At 41.1% G+C, this 15,746-nt stretch overlaps 1 long non-coding RNA gene across 1 annotated transcript; it reads left to right on the forward strand.

The window, feature by feature from the left end:
• The first annotated feature begins 3,169 nt into the window (after window positions 1–3,169).
• LOC148185232 (uncharacterized) lies at window positions 3,170–15,026 on the forward strand. Its single transcript, XR_015774142.1, has 3 exons — window positions 3,170–3,307; window positions 11,119–11,305; window positions 14,553–15,026. It is a non-coding gene; the product is annotated as an uncharacterized LOC148185232 (long non-coding RNA).
• Window positions 15,027–15,746: the final 720 nt, after the last annotated feature.

The raw sequence follows: 15,746 nt of genomic DNA on the forward strand, positions 1-15,746 counted from the left end.
GACACTAGCTGGTTTTACTCACCTGGCCCCATTCTCTGCTGAAGAAGTTTTCCTTTTGAGTAGGAGGCACATAAAGCTTTAGCAGATCTTGGAATTTGCCTTTGTCATTAACATTGGCATCTGCTCCCCAGCAGAATGGAAAAGACAGTGGAAAGAAAGGCACATTAGCCTCACAAACTGAAGTTTGTGATTTAATATGTAGCTGCCACTACATACTGAGAGTTTGTAATAGACGTTTTTAATTGAAATTCATGAATTGCTAATAGACAGATTTCTAAAACTATTCCACTTACCATCAATCTGCCAGCATAAATGACTGACAAGTACACAGTTGGTATAAAAATCCCTCTTATATCCCTTTTATCAGCATTGGCTACACAATTCTGTCCATTTTCCACAGAAAATCAATAGTAATAAATAGCTGTCACATTAGGGCCATCACAGTGTCACAGCTACAGATTCTTTGCAGGCCCAAAACGTTGGCTGGGCTATTTTTTCTTTCACAGAGACCATCCAGGGATCTAGGAACACCAGAAATGAGAGAACTGTTCAAATTACTTTTGGAAGATTTCTTCAAAAGAAGTCACAGCCTTCTTTATGAGGAGCTGGGCTAATCTTCCAGAGACCAGTCCAGCAGCTCAGCATCTGTTTCTGTGCAGGAATAGTTTTCTATCTAGAGTCTGGCATTTCAATTCTCTTGAGTTTTTCCAAGAAAATTTATGATAAAATAAAATAAATAAATTTTCCTATTTTATCTATTAAATATTCACTCAGGCTCTGTAGCTAGGCCTTCTTGTAAACTAAAAAGCACCAAAACAAGCCTTTCTTCTCTATGCCCAGCTGGGCTGTGTGGAAAAGCCTCCAGGTAGGACTGTGCATCTTGAAGTTTTCAGTTGTTCCTGTTCCTTGGTGGGGAATTACCTCCCTGTGGGCCCTGGTGCTGTGGAAGCACCATGTTCTGGCACTGAGCTCTCTCAGTACCTCCTTTCCCAGGTGCACGGTGTCTGTCCTTGGAGAAGGCTGTTGTGCAGAGGTGGTGGAACCAGGAGGTATCTGCAGCACCCTGGTATCGCCTGCCCTCGCTGTCAGCAGCTGCCATTAAGGCAGGATTTGACTTTATTTCAGCGGTGCCCCAGGAGGGATCAGTGGAGGGCCTGTTCTGGGCAGGAGTGACCTGCCATCGCTCCACTGACCTGACCCAGACCTGAGAAGTGTTCTGACTCAGAGAGCTGAGAGGTTTCATGTGGAGACAAGGAGATAACAAAGCCAAGAAGCTGAGAAAGGAACTATTTTTGGAAGGAGCTGTTGCAAATTAAATTCAGATTTAAGAATAAAACCAAAAAAGTAATGACAATTGTTTTGAAAAGGCTCTTTTCCAAAATGAATCTGCAGTTCTTAACTTGGGTGATTTAAAGGCTCTCTGGAAGGCTGCATGGGTCTACCAAAGCATGTTGAACTGAGTGGTTCTCCTGGGAGGGTCAGTAAAGATCAGCTTGCTTCTGAGTGCCATCAGCACGAGGCTCAGTCCCAACCTGCTCCTGAACACCACATTCAACCACATCAGTGTTGAAAGATCTACAATAAGAAAATCACATATTATTGTTAGTTTTTAAAAATGCTCCTGCCCTTCTAAGGGAACTGGCAACAGGCAGAGGATGCCATAGGCCTTTGCCCAAGGTCATCCAGAAAAGCATCCTGACAGTGGACTGAGCAGAAGAATCATGCCTTGCCACCTCAGTCTGATCCTTGCAAGTGCCCTCAACTTTCACAGGGCTGGAGACCTCAAACTGTGCCAGCTGTTTGAATTTCACTGAGGCAATGAACCTTGGCATCCTAACTCCAAGTGTGCAAATCTTTTCTCTTTTTCCTCTTCCTTTATGTGTAGGCAGAACCACACTACAGGATGGTTTTGATTTCATTTATTTGACTCCATCTGATCCCTGTAAGTCTATTTTATATCCCTCAAGTAAAACACTGCTCCTCTGTAAGGCAAGAACAGCTTTTTGTCATTTATCACCTTGCTCTTTTATAAACAGACTCTGTGTTAGTGCTAAGTACAATTGGAACAGCTCAAAAGAAACATCTGTTGTCATGAAGGATGAGTCTGAGATTCTTCTATACAGGGTGATTGGAAAACCCAGGAGTCCCTGCCTCAGTGCAGAGATGTGCTATGTGCACATTTAATCTCCCAGCACTTCCAGCTTGTGCTGCCTGTCAGTGATGCTGATGCTTCCAACCTTCCCACGAGTGTGCAAACTGCTTGAGCTATTAAATAACTGCTGCATTTCCACCCTATACTAGCTTGTATCTGTGGTGACAGGAATATTTCCTAGGACTATAAGTCTGTGATATATTTTTTCATCTGTGGGTCGAGGGCAGAGGTTTCAAACTGACTCTGGCTACTGATAAAGAAGGGTTCCCAGAGACAATGCCTTCTCCTTTTCTCCAGCAGCTCATAGGCAGAAATTACATCAACTAAAGAGATCTCCTAGGAGAATGAATGCAGGAATATCTCACTTTGCTGCTTGCCTCTCCAGCTCCTGTCAATAATTGTCTTTTTAAGGGATATGGACTCTGCAGAAGAGCCTTGGTATGTATGAATTCTGCAAGGACAACACAGCTGGAGGAGGCTGAAACTCCCTGGAACAGGTTATGGAGAAACAGGACATCTGTGTGGCCGTCCCTCGGCTGCACTTCTCATTGCTGTGCAGATACTACAGGATATTGGTGGTGGCCTTGTTTACCTTGTTCCTGCCTTGTCCTTGGGAAGAAAAGAGATAAGACCTGTTTATATGGAGCAGGAAGAAAGGATAGGATAAACTCACTGACTGAACAGGAGTAACCAGAGATGGAATGTCATTACACTTTACAGACCAGGCAGGAATTTGTAAAGCATCTGTGTATCCTTTAGTGCCAAGGTGCCAAGCAAATGGGTCAAGACTACAGGTGGTGAAAATAATTAGGAAGACAAGACACATCATTTTGATAAACTCATTAATAACAATAACAACCTCCATTTCATCCTAAGAGCTCTGAGGCTAATCCAGCAGTTTTATTTCTGAGTATTCTTGAGTGTGACTTTTAAAAAAATCTCTTTGACTAATTCACAGCTTTCTGTTTGGGGAAAAGCCTTGAGAGGTGCTGCTAATGAAGACAAATGAAGGAAAAGGAACTTGACCCCAGAGTATGAAATTTTGCTCATTAATTTGCGCTTCCAGTTGGCTGATTGATATTATTTGGATGTAGATGGGGTAATTAATGACAGGAAGTAATGCAGCAGGATATGAGTTGTGCAGAATGCATCTTGGTAAATCTACCTTTTATTATGTCTTGCCTTATTTATGTGTACTGTATTTGTTATGCCACTGCCTGATGTAGTTACCACCTTTATTTGGAATTTCCTTAACTTAATAGTTTTCTTCATTCTTTTACGCTATTTTGGGATTTTTTTTTGTTTATGTTTCTCTAAGTAACAATTTCCTGGTCTGTTTTTAGTAGCACAAGGATGCATTTTCATGGTCATATGGAACATTTCAGCATGTGAAACACTTCTTACAATAGGAATTGCCATTGAGATGAACTATACTTCCTTCCTTCCTTCTTCACTGGACAGCTATTGGGATTGCCAGTAAATTAATGGTCACAAATCTCCCATGTACTCTCACTCACATTATTTCACTAGCCCAGAAGGAAATGAGCTAAATATGAAATTTTTTACATTTTTGAGGTGGGTGGAGGGTGAAAGAACTCTTTCTAAATGACACATTCTTCTGGGAAGTAAATTGTCTTATGGTTTAAGTCAAAGGATTTTAAACCTGCAAAATAACACTGTGCTTTTAATTTAGTCCCTTGATGTATGAACAATATACATCACCAAAGGAAAAGTTGAGCTTAGAACAGTGAATGATGTGAAATGACCTTTGGTAAGGTTCTGTAAGTATATATGAATGTGAATAATTTTCCACAAACTTACTGGGGTGATAAGAGAATCTACCCCAAAAAAGTTATTGACCTTAATCTTTGTCTGAATGCTCAGGCTGTTGCTATGAGTGTTTTTACTCAGGTTTCCCAAAGAAGACTCTGTTTTGTACGTTTGTCTGTCCACCTGTCTTTTACCACCCCAAACTGCTTTGAATCCTTTGACATAAACCTGGTACTTGCACTTGAGATCATACAGTGAAACCTTTTACGTAATGAATAGCTCATAAAATTAAAAAAAAAAACAACAAAACCAATAAATAGCATTCTTTTATGCAAGATGCAAAGCAGAAGATGAAAGAAAGTGCCATGATAGATTAAGAATGTGAATTTAAGAATTAGTGCCTGTATGAGTAGAGCTATTGTCATTCAGAGCATATCAACACAGATTCTTAGGAGGCAGACGAAGTGGGAGTTACATCTTGGGGCTACATGGCAATTGTTTGTGTCTACCTCTCTGGATCAAGGGGACTGAGACTGCTTATCTTGGAGTTGAAGAGGGAAAATGACCTCATACGTCCTGCAAGGAAGAACATTCAGATGAGCAATTATCAGACAATAGCTGACGCTCTGGAATTTCCTCTAGTAACAACAACTTGATTGCTTGTGTATTCTCACAGGCACTGAAAGGAGAGGTGGGGAGAATCAGGTACTCCAACAACTTTGATAGTCTCCATGATTTTATTTAGGACACATTGAGATAGAAAGTTGGAAGTGGTGTTATAGAATTGCATTCCTACTGAGTGGGACTGTGTGGTTTGGGTCTCTGTTGTTTTAGATAAGATACTTTAGAAAAGTATCTTTCTCCATGCCAGATGTGCCATGCTCCATCCTGCTCATTTAGAACATGGGCATTTGGATGTCCATGGATGATGAGCATCATCCCAGACACAAAACTTGGGGTGTTTCCTCCTGAAGACACCCAGTGTTGGCTGCAGGGTCTTTGCTGCACCATACAGAATGATGTATACTTATTAGTGTCCTGTACACTATATATATGGCATTTGCTTGTCATTTTTGATCACTATGCAATGAAGATAGTTCCAAGTTTGCATTTTACCCCAGGACTGTCTGCATTCCTCACTTTTTATAAATGAAACACATTAGGAAGAAAAATCTCTCTTTAAAATTACTTACTTTATTGTAACATGCTCGGAAGAGTTCAGGTATAGGCTCAGTAACTGATCTTTAAGTGACCTTGTTCTTTAATGTGCTTCAAAGAACTAATTCCACCTTTAAAGTTCATAATAAAACACCCTAATAATGAATATTAATCCTTGTGGGCTATTTTTAGGAGATTGTTATTATCTGAAGTGAAAGTTCAGCTTGCTGGAAATATGTAACATAGCCAAGAGAAAGAAAAGCTCTCACCCTCTCCAGTGAGAACTGCAGAAAGGAAAAAGCAGGCTTCTATCATTCAGAATTTACTGAAAACATGTTGAATGTTTATTTGAAATGAGAGGAATGGCCAGCCAGCTGGCAGCCTTCTGAAAGTCTGTGTGTCTCCTCTCAGCAGATGGTGCACACAGAACCCAAACACAAAGCCTCCTCCTTTTGTCTGAGGTGCTTAAAACGTGCTTCAAGGCAGAACTGTGGGCTGCTGTGCGACCACTGCTGCTGTCTGCAGGGGACTAGAGAGGGTAGGAAGCATTTTAAGATGAATAAAAGACCATTTAATGTAAAGTATTTTATTGTTTTCCTGTTGAAATAAGCTTAGGGTTGATCTTTTTGTCCCACGGGAAAAAAAAAATAAGAAAAAAGGAAAAGAGACTTAATAATCGTTCTGTGTAACACTAGCAGTCAATTGCACAGACTTTGTTCTCTTCCAATCTCTCCTGCTCTCCTCCATTTCCCCAGAACACGCATCTTTGCCCTTCCCCACAACTGCTCTGCTGTGATCTGCCCACATTCATTCTCTGTAACTCAAATTCATCCCATCTCCTTTGAATCAGAACTTTTCTTTTACTTTTTCTCCATTTCTCCCCTAATGATTATTTATGAAGTAAATTATGCACATTACAGCTTGTATGAAAATAATAAATGTTCTTGCATAATTGCTATAGTAAACCGTCTGGGTAATAAGCCCTGAAAATTGCAGGGAAAATGCCAAAACATTTCATTGTATAAGCGCCACGACCTGGGAGCATGAAGTGCCCGTGACTAATAATTGGTCTCATTAACTAATCCGATGGTGGATGTAAAGACAATAATTAAGTCTGTGGCATTTCTGACTTTTCAGTCAGAAATTGTGAAGCCATCGTTGGTAATTGGCCACTTTGAGGGGTGGGATTAGCTGTCGGCCAGTTTTCCTAGCAGGAAAACAGCAGTGATGAGCGTGCCCTGCCCGCTCCCGGGGCGGCCGGGGATGTCCCCGCCCGGAGCCCCGCGCAGCGCCGTGTCCGAGCGGGAGGAGGGCACCGAGCTCCCCCTAATGTTGTTTCCATGTCCTACAGCCGGCTCTGCCCGCAGCCCCGCCTCCCGGGAGGGATGCTCAGGGTACCAAACCCCAACCAGGAGCCTTTCCTGGCCCGCCCCAAAGGTGTTTGCTCGCTCCACTCTTAGGACTGGGCCATATAAGTTTAATCAGAGAGTCATCGAATGGTTTGTGTTGGAAGGCACATTCCAAAGGCCATCTAATCCAACCCCTCTGCCACGGGCAGGGACGCCTTTGACTCAGTTAGGTCTCTCAGAACCCCGTCCAGCTTGACCTTGAACACTTTCAGGGATTTGCCTCTCTGGGCAAATAATTATGAATTAATTAATTAATTTACTATTCTTGCTGTTAAGCCTCCTAGGAAAAGCTCTTCATAGCCAAGCAAGTTGCTAACATTAAAGCGGGAACAAAGTGAAAACTAAATTTCTAGTTTAAGGATTAAAGGCAAACTCCACTCACTGACATGTCAGAAGATTGCCTTTTACTGCTGTGGGTCATCAACACTTTCTGGGCCCAGCCATCAGGATAGCTTTTTACCCAGCAAAACTATTGAAAGAAGGGGAACAGACAAGCTTTAGAAATATTTATTTGACCTTGTGTGACTTAAGAACAAAATTTACAGATGAAGGAATCTTGAGTTCAAGAAGTAGTGTCGCTCACTCTCTTGGATTTATCTATCATAAAAGTGGTATTTCAGATTTTACGGTTCTCTCAGAGTAATGTCTAAACTAACCTTAAGAAGTGGAATAGACTCTGTTGAGATTTGTTAAAACCTTAAGTGCAAAAGTTCACATTGTGACCTTAACATACTCTGTGCATGTCTGTGGATAAACATCCACCTCCAATAGCCCTTACTTATCACTCAGAGAAAATTCTCACCATTTATTTTACTGTGTTGCCTTCAGGCTGTCCTAATTTTCTACAGTACCATCAAGATCCACGAAGCTATTGTAGGGAAAATACAGATTTAACATTAGCTGCAACCTTTGTCACAGCAAGAAGTTAGACAGGACTCTCAGAAAAAAATCTACTACAGGCAGCCAGCACCTCATTAGAGGAAAAATCTGTCCAAATGTGGATTTTTTTATGAGCAGTTTGAGCACTTTGCCCTGAGGATAGATGCAAAAAGTGTGAATAAATCAAGGGGTAAAATAACTGCTATAAAATCTTTCCTTGAAAACATTACTCCAGGGATCCCAGATATTACTTTTCCCTACGCTTATATTTTTCATCCATCAGAGTTTTTTCAATGTGATCTAATTCTGCAAATCCTGAAAGGTCACTGGTTGTAGGTGGATTTATATACTTCTGTTATTTCAAATAGAAATATAGCACTGAACTTTGTGTTTGGCCCTTTATATGTCTTCAGGAAATTCTGGAAATGAAATACTGATGGATAACACAAATCCTATAACTAACCCCTGCCATTTTAGGGACAAAGAAAACTGTTAGTGAAAATGAAATGAGCTTCTCAGCTGTAAAGTCTTGCAGCATAGAGGAAGTGACAATGAAACCAATGGTGCCCTCAGCCCAAAGTCACTGCTAAGAGAATTAAGAGTTAGGAAAAAGCAATGTACCCTGTGCCAAAAGGGTGGCTGAGGAGCGAAGGAAGCGTGTGCTACATGATATCAGAATTGTTCCCAATGCTTCAAAATGTTTTAACAAGCATTCAGATATGTTTAGATCATATATACAACCCACAGATCTGAACATTTACACTTCCCCTCTAATACAGAAGAAAGTAAGTATAACGTTTACTGGGGAATGGGCAGACTAACAAAGAGACAAAGGCTTCTCTTCAGTAAAGAAGTGTTAGTGTGTAGGTAGGAGTAATCGGGCAGGGAGACGGATCCTCAGGGACCTGAAGAGAGAGCACAAGAGTGGTCAGAGCTCTAGAAAATATGACCAGAAAGGAAAAGGATTGAAGTCCCTGTGGTAGCTCAATCCAGATAAGAGAAATCTGAAAGTGGATGTGTGCAAAATCTAAATGATGCCTGCAAAGACGAAAGAATGAATAGTTCACCATATCCACTGTGTTAGCACAAGAATAATAGACTGACAGTGCAACAGGGATAAGGAAGATTTCCTGGGGCAGGCATTTGGTTGCCAGGGAAGGCTGTGGAAACTCCATCACTAAGGAATTTTGAGAAATTATTTAATCCTAGACTAACAAGGAGTATGATTTCAGTTGCATTTTAGTGGCAAAAGTGAGTGACTGAGTCCAGTGGGGCAAAGCTTTAGGGGAATAACCCTTTTCAAATCTGATATAGAGGTACAGACATGGAAGAAGAGGGAAACTGAGGGCCAAAACCTCTGAGCTAGACAGAATTGATTTGCACTAACCCCAAGGATGAATAAGAACTCTTAGGGCACAGACCTTTCTCCGGTGCTCTAACTCATTAGGATCTGAAGAGCTGTGTGCTAAATTTAACAGTGTTTGCAATCTGGTATTCTCTAAAAGAAAATATTGAAAGAAAATTTCCTGTGGAACAGAACTAGCTACCAAGGCCCTTCTGCCTCTGTGATAAAAAGGAAGGGAGTCACAGCACAGAGCAGATAAAAAATGATTTGGGGAAAGCCATGAAAGGCACCAGGAAACATAGCTGAAAACTATGCAAAAAAATGCAAATACAGACCAGATATAAAGCGAGAAGCTGGGGCACAAGAGATGACAGGTGTTGCAGTGAGATTAACAGTTCCTGCAAAGATTAAGAGTGGCCACTGCCTCTAAAAAAGAAGGGAAAAACTCCAAAGCTTGCAAAGCTGCAGAGGGAACAGCAGGGTGCTGGTGAGCTCTAAAAATGTGGGAAATGAAAATGAAATGACTTGAAAAGAAAGTCAGTGGAGAAGATAACCAGAGAAAAAGGAATGAGGGAGGAATAAAAGAACTATGAGACTTAAAACCTTTACAATCACATATTATCACTTTCCAATAAAATGTGCCATTACTAGATTCTGCCACCACAATCAACATAAAAAAGAAGAAGAGAAATAGCAAAGATGGAAGAGTACCAGGGATTTACAAATGATTTGAAGGAGAGTGTTCAGGTGACAAGAAATGGAAGATGGTAAGAGGTGATCGACTGGCCAAACTGAATACAGGAAAGAGATCAATAAAGCAACACCAAAGGGCTGGCTGCAAGTGAGAATGCAGAGCAGGGAGAGAGAAAGAGAGAGAGATATCCTGTTTAGAGAGGTGCAGCTAAGCTTGAAATGGCTGAATTTATGGGATGAAAATAAGGAAAGACATGAGCAAATTCAGATGAGAGTTGCAGGCCATCTCACACTACGAAACAGCCGAGGGACCACTTGGAGACTGACTGTCCCAGGTGCAGATTGCACCTATAGAGCTAAATGTCCAGACCAGGATGGGACGGCTGTGACCAGAAAGCCTGTTGAAAATGATCCAAGGTTGGCATTAATGTCCTAAAACTTCCATGGAAGGAGTGCTGGGCAAGGCCAGCACCCTCCCCGGGGCTGCACTACCTGTGCAGGCTGGGTGCTGCTGCTCAGGACTGTGCCCTTGCTCCTCCTGTCACAGATGACTCCCACAGGGGCCAAAATTTCTAGAGAGAGGGAAGATTAAGAGTCTGTGGGGCGGTGTTTTACCATTATTACTGATAGGACCATACAAATTTCATTATCAAAAATAAGGTGGCTCAAACCAGAAAATATTAGGCAGCTGAGTAAGGTCATGAGTTAAAAGCCTGTTCAGGTAAATACAGCATCATCATTTCACTGCCAGAAACAAAGTTAATGATTTCAGCTGACAGGAAGATGCAGAATTGAGTCCAACTGGCATAAATGTAAAATGTATGCATAATGCATATTCTTGGAGTAGCAGAAATGAAAATAGGCTTGGTATCATTCCACTTTGATAAACATGGAGCTTATCTTCTGTTTGCAATAGGAATTTATCAAGTCTGATGGCCTAGAGCAAAGTGGCAGGGGAACATCTGCAGCGTAGTGAACAGCAGTGGAAAGCACAGCAGAGGTAGCTATACACCTTTGTGGAGCTTGAAGGGTGCAGAAAAAATAAAAGTTCTTCAAACTTCAGTCAGAGAGTATGCCTTGGAGCTCAGCTGACTTAACCCTTACCTCTCATCACTGCAGTCTTTGTTAGGTGCTACTCCTGGACATAATAGGAATGCTGGAAGAGCTTTTCCTCCTCTCTAGTCCCCTGCTCCTTCCCAGCTGTGTGAGATGCTGTACCTTCCTCTTCCCATCCTTGCAAACGTTGGCTCTGGCATTGCCTCAGCTGAGCAACCGAGTCTTTCAGGGCTGAAAATGCAGATGGGGTTGGAGCATAAAAGGAACATGGTTAGGACAATCCATAGGGTTTAAAGCATGTGGATGTGCAAGTCTGTGTACATACATAGTTGAATATGTAAGAGTGCAATGGAAGAGACAAAAGCAGAGGACTTAATTAGTATCAGAGGATCAGAGCTATTTGCCAGAACAGGAAGGCAAGGGAAGGATTTTTTTCCCCCAGTTTTGGACTTTTTTTTTTAAGCACTTGGTCATTTAATGGAAGTACCTGATGTGTTTGGTGTGTGACAGCCCACCAGCACAAAAGCATTGCCATTCACATCAAAGACAAAGGTAATAGGAGACACATCTGCAGCACCTCTCTCTCCCAGGCACCAAACCTGCGCTTGTATTTCACTGAGTCGTGCTGACTCCTCCTTTAACTGCTCTGGTTTCAGGCAGACCTTGGTGAACCCCAGCCAAGAGTACACAATTTTGTGCTTGCATCAAGGTGGGGCTGCTGGGATACACACTCCTGGAAGACGGGTCCCACCAGAAGGTGGAAAGGTAACCCTGACACTGGGACACTGAGCTGCAGAGAGAAGATCTGATGGGCAAGCAGATGATGTGAATTTTACCTAACAGGTAAATCACAATGTCAAGAAAAAATTTTTCATTTGGACAGAGGTGGGGAAAGGAGAGTCCTCCTGCCTTGAGCCACAGAGATGGAGGGACCCAATCCAGCTACCACCGCTGAGTTTCCCAGCATAAGCTACAGTGCTGCACAGGCTCTGAAGGCACACACTTCCTTTCTCTTCCCATCTTTAATGGCTTTAATGGAGCCCTAAAGCCAGCTTGTCTTCATTCTTTGGTCTTCATTTGTTGTGATTAATTCTGTACAGACTTGGTGGAGATTTAAGAGCCAAAGTTATAGAATATTTCTTCGTAGAGTTAGGAGGAAAGTTATTACAGCTGATTTTACTTTCAGGGAAAGAATGAACTCACGAAATATTGCAGCTGATTTTTATAGAGAAATGTTTCTACACAAACTAATTTAGCATATTTAATTTAAAAAAGCATTAGATCCCCTTAAGTACAATATTTCTGTTTTAAATGAAATTACAGAAAGTCAAATGGAATGGCTGGAGGAGGAAAAAATTATCTAGTCTTGTATTTGATTTCCCCAACTGCTTCTTGTTGGCTCACTGAGCACATTCACTTTTCATCAAAATGGTCACCAGAATTTTGTTCTGCTCAGTTTGTTGCAGAGCATCACAGACACTGCAGATCTTAGGAGAAATCTATTTTCCCTCCTTCTCCCAATGTGTTAAACTGCCATCTTGTAAAATGAACTAACCTTGCAATTTGGTATTAAAATAAACCTCTACGCAAGTCGTTTTTACAGCAGGAACAAAATTTAAGCAATGAATGCTGATACGCCTACACAAATACACATACATGCACACACACCCACACACAGCCATCCAAAGTGAAGACTCAGTTCCAGCCTCTGTATAATCTTGATCTGGGTTGTGCTCATTTCGGATGTGGAAATCTGTAGGTTTTGTGGAAAATGCCTTAGAACAGCGTGCAGGGCAGTGATAACACATTTGCAGAAGGGCAGTATAAATAGCAGATCTGAGATAAGATGGCTGATAAGTTCTGGCTTATCAGGCAGAAGATGCCTCTCCTGCTTGTGGAAAAGAATGGTTGATTTACATACCTCTTAACATAATTCTTTGATACATTTTAGGAAAAAAAAAAGTAGAATGCTTTGAATTTTCCAAACCTACAGAGTCCAAGTCTCACTTTCCAAAATGATTTTTAACTAAAACATCATGATTCAGGAGAATCAGCAGTAGAGAGGCTGCTTACACTTGCTGAAATTATTAGCTACAAATGACTGATGCTGAAAGCAAAGGTGAAGGTTATGTGTCTTCTAATTACAGCAGGGTAAAACCACATGACATTCTCTTGCAAGGAAGTGAAAAAAAGACATTGGCCTGAATTGTCCTCAGCAGAGTTATCTGTAAAGGGAGGCCACTTTCCACAAATCCTGTCCAGCAGCATGGGATTGGATATACTTGATCTGTCTCTTATCTAGCTGCTGTTTCAAACTTTGGAACATACACCAAGGGTGGACAGAATGAAGGACTTATAGTGCCAAAAGCTACATTAATCCATATCTTCCCCTCGCTGACATTTAATGTTTGCAAGGCACAACATCAGTCCAGGGCAAAACTTGACGGTGTCTCTCCTTTGTCAATGTAAGCTAAAACACTGACTCTGGCAAAATCTGTGAGTGGTTTACTATTGATTGCAGTGTAAATAGATTTTAGCCTTTGCATCTATTTGAAAATGAAGATGGAGTTTAGACAGACCAACTGAAAAAAGAGTCGATTTTGAATAGGGAAGTAGCACTACCAGCTGTGTACTTGTCAAAATAGGTCCCTGGATTATCTTACTATCATCAGTATTTTTACTGTTCTGAAAGCTGTAATTTGGTTTCAATGAAATACCTAGAGCTGGTTGGCTTCTCCTGCAGCTACTGGAAGTCTGTTTTATGTGAGGAACTGCATGTCCTTAGGTAGGTTACTCAGAGTCTGTTACTCAGATACCGTATCTCAGTAAAGGAAAAAGAAACACTTGGTAAAAGTATTGTCTGGCTATGAAAAGTGGCAGACTGCTGTCCTGTTACTTACGCTGCAGTCACAATGGGCCACTGCTTACATTCTTGGAAAAGAATACACTGACGTGGCTTCCTTGCTTTAGTCATTTGGTGTAGCTGAGTCAGAAGAGACTCTGGTTTAACAAGTGACCTAGCTCATCATTCTCTTTCTGGAGCACAGTGGGGATCAAGAAGCACACTGATTTTTGAGAGAGCTAGTATTTTAGCCTGCACTGGCAACAGAAAGGCATCAAGCCCTGCACTGGACTGATGCTGTCCCTGGTAAACATTTAAGGAAAGAGAGCAGAAGGTACGGGTAACAAAGCTCTCAATACTCTAAGTCCCAAGTCCTCCCCTCTGCCTGTCCTTGGTGCATGTTCCATAGATTGAAACAACAGCTGGATAATATTGTCAAGACAATTCAAGTACACCCATCCCACGCTGCTGGACAGGATTTGTGAAAAATAGGCACATTGCACAAATTATGATTTGTAGTAAGTAAATATCAGCAGTCTATTAGATGAAAACTGAATATGAACAAGTATGTCCTTGAAGCTACAACTTAATGTGTAACTGACACACCTGTGTTTTGATTTTAGTATTTGAATTGCCTTTAAAAGGCAATTGAGATACTCAATGCAAAAACTAAACCACTGGCTATGTTATGCCTTAAGATAGAAGAATTGCAGGGTGAGGTTAGATGTAGAAAAACAGTTATCCTTCTTTTGTATTGCTGCAAAGTAGGTTGGGTTTTTTCCATGGGAAATCATCACTCTTTCTAGAAAAGGTAAATTGAAATGTTCCTCTGAAATTGCTTTCCTCTTGACAATAATGGCTGAATCCTCCTTCTACAGTATTAGCTTTCAATCTTTTCAGAAGCCTCCAAGTTCTACAATCGGTGGGGAACTAGCAGTTTCTGCTGAATGTCATCCTTGCTCACTTGAACCATAGATTCAAGTCTCCCCAGTTTTACAGACATGTACAACAACTCCCTTCTGCTCTTTAACTGACCTTAATTTACAGACATATACAAAAATTCCCTTCTGCTCTTGAACTGCTCTTAATTTTGAAGATAATTCTAGAGGAAGGCTGGATTGGCTGAAGAGATGACTTCTTCTGTAGGGAATTTTTTCCTCAGTTCAAAGACCAAAAGCTCTTAGCCCCACAAAACCTCTTTACTGTCTGTATGGATGATGTGACTCTGTGCATCTTTATTCACTACAGGTCCTAGTTACCAGTGATCCACATCAGGAAATATGAGCACCACAGCTGCAAACAAAGGGCATCGATGATGAGAGACCTGGAAGTGTATTTGTCAGTCTGCTCCTACCCACTGTCTGCCTTATTTCCTCACATCTTGCCTCCCTCTTCAGTGCCAGAGGACTGTCCAGATCAGCCTTACAGAGCTCCCACCCCAACACTGGTGTGGCAAATGACTGTCTCATCTCTCATCTGCTACCCCTGCTTTATAGGGTTTGTAGGACTTTTGAAGGTTTGGCCTGAAGCTTATCTGGCCATGTGCCTTCTTTTCCATTAAACATGCTTTTATAAATCAAAAAACATGGGTGTTTTGCAGCCTTACTCATATGAAAAAAGGCTGCATCATTATTTTCTTTTTCCTCACTGTACTACCTCCAGCACCTTACCTTTCTCCTCCAGAGTGAAGTCTGTCTGACCTATAGTAAAGCAGAACCTCTCTTTTTAAAAGTTATGAAAAAAAGAGTCAGAAAAATGAAATTTCTTTGCTTCCACTTCTTCCTTCCATCTCTGATATCATTGTTATGTCTCTTTTATTCATTGTTTAAATAAAACATGTACTCCATCTCACCTCTTGCTTTTCTGTTGAATGTGGAATGGGGCAGGAGTAGAGAGAAGATAGTCTGGTTTTCTTGCATAAATCTTGTTTCTTCCAAGAAGAAAGAGAAAAAGGAGCATTTTAACCGAGAGTTTATTTTGAATATTTTATCAGCCTGAAAGCAAGGGCTGCCTCAAACCTCAAGGTTCATGAATCAGTAGCTTCTGCTATTTGCTTCTTATTTCAAGTGGACAGCTCTACATGAAACAGCAAAGCTGTTAAATGACCCACTTAACATTACATCATAAAGCAACCAGTTCCAAACAGAACTTATTTTGAGATTGTGATTTAGCTCCCAATTAATTCAAATTATTCCTCCCTTTGAATTTTATTTCCATTAGCTGACATCTGCAAATTCTTAGAACAAAATGTAACAGGATGTAGGTTTTTATAACATTTTAATGGGAATTCTGTATTCTTCCTTCTGTATATGAGGTGAGTGGGCAAATTCTTATCTATATAAATTAATATAATTTCATTGGCTTCAGTAAAGATATGCTAATCTACATCAGATGGCAATTTGTTCTGTTTTATGTAACGTAGAGAAAATGCAAGATGATTCC

The sequence above is a fragment of the Pseudopodoces humilis genome, chromosome 1 (genome assembly GCF_049639895.1).
Source record: "Pseudopodoces humilis isolate 2021_Gansu_Grassland_sample_001 chromosome 1, ASM4963989v1, whole genome shotgun sequence".
Lineage (NCBI taxonomy): Eukaryota > Metazoa > Chordata > Aves > Passeriformes > Paridae > Pseudopodoces > Pseudopodoces humilis.